The sequence below is a fragment of the Chrysoperla carnea genome, chromosome 5, assembly GCF_905475395.1.
Source record: "Chrysoperla carnea chromosome 5, inChrCarn1.1, whole genome shotgun sequence".
Classification (NCBI taxonomy): Eukaryota; Metazoa; Arthropoda; class Insecta; order Neuroptera; family Chrysopidae; genus Chrysoperla; species Chrysoperla carnea.
Genome location: NC_058341.1, coordinates 74,090,292 through 74,092,030, shown reverse-complemented (window position 1 = coordinate 74,092,030; position 1,739 = coordinate 74,090,292). Strand labels below are relative to the sequence as shown.

The 1,739-nt window shown below is 23.5% G+C and overlaps 1 long non-coding RNA gene across 1 annotated transcript; it reads left to right on the top strand.

The window, feature by feature from the left end:
* LOC123301017 lies at nucleotides 1–811 on the top strand. The gene is made up of 4 exons (XR_006535424.1): nucleotides 1–71; nucleotides 139–371; nucleotides 642–674; nucleotides 748–811. It is a non-coding gene; the product is annotated as an uncharacterized LOC123301017 (long non-coding RNA).
* The last annotated feature ends 928 nt before the right edge of the window (nucleotides 812–1,739 follow it).

Sequence of the window (1,739 nt, the reverse complement as noted above, 5' to 3'; positions counted from 1 at the left end):
ATTCAGATGAAGATATGTTTGATATGATAATATCAACAAATGAAATCCCAGATAATTTTTATTTAATACAGGTAAAAAAAACAAAAATCAAATTTTTTATAGTTATTATATATTTTTTAAGTGATGTAATACTTTTAGGATGGTGAAGCCAACGAAGACAACGAAAACAACGAAGACAACGAAGACAATAATATAGAAGAGATGGAAATTGAGGATAGTGTAGATGACGAATCGGAAAATGAGGAAATAGAAGATAGTACAGATGATGATGAATTGGAAAATGATTAAATTGAGGGTGGTGGAAACGATGATTTAGAAGATGAGGAAATTGGGTATAGTGAAGATGATGAAGAATAGAGTTAAAAAATAATGTGAGTTTTTAATAGTATTTTTACTAAGTAAAAAATAGTATAAGCTAAAAGTTTTTCAAATTTTCTCTTCATTTTAATTTCTACTATTAGAGTTGTTACACAATGGAAAACAACACACAAAAAATGTCTGCAATTGTTATTTTAATTTTATTTCTATTGTTAAATATCTACATGATCTTCTATAAAATGGATAGGTACTTTATTGTTAAATAAAAATATTTGTTTGTATTATAATCAACCTTTGTTAAATTTCATTTTTTTTTTTTACAGCAACATAAATTATGAACAACCTTTAGATTTAGAGTAAGATTTTTTTCATAAATCCAGAGTAAATTATATATATATATATGATTTAAATAAGAAAAAAATTTTTTAGCATTGGGAAGTATGAAAATTATACATCACTTATGGAAATATTGAAGAAAAGTCAGGATAATTTAACTTAAGTAAATTTTTTCTCTACTTTTATAATTTTTTTAATTTTTATTTTCTTTTGTTTAATAGTAAAATCATTCACGAAGAAACCAAAGGGATTTTACAAATAGGAGAAGAAATCTTAAAAAGCCTAGACTACATGCCTTATGCTGTTATCTCACATCTTGATAAAAAAAATTATAATGTTCAAATCATAAAGTGTTGTTTTATAATAAAAAAAGCTTTGAATAAATAGGTTTTTTATTTTAAAAAAAATATCCTTTTTTATTTCAGATTATCTTTATTTATTAAATATAAATAATACAAAATATATATTTAATATTCTAAATAATAATTTAAAGGTGTATAAGTTGTTTGCAAGGTTTTTTCTATAATAGATGGGTGGTTGATAAATAATTCCAATAAGAATTTCTTTAACATTGGATTTTTTTCATGAGAAATCATCGATGAAATATGTGGATACCAATTTCCAAATTGAGCTTGTGTATTTTCCTCGTTTTGAAATTTATTCCTCACCAAATTCATATAACCATTAATATTTAGTGACTCCAAAATTGAAAATTGAGCATCAATAATTTTTTGGTTATCAAACATTTTCTGAGTTGTTCCATCAGCCAGATAAACAGCATAATCACTTGTAGAAAATTTGATTATTTTCTTGTTATGATACTCATGTGAAGATATTCTAACATCATTATCGATTACAATATCTTCCAGATGATTAGTAATATTATTTAAATATTCCAAAATATGATGTTTATTATTTAAAACTTGGTTCCATTGTTGTTTTGTTAAATTAATAAATTGATTTTGATTTGATTTAATTTGTAAGACACTTGATAAGTCATATGTTGTAATCCCAATAACAATAAATTTCGTCTCGCTTTGATTCAGAGGAATCATTTTTCGAAAAAATATTTCGCTTTGCATATT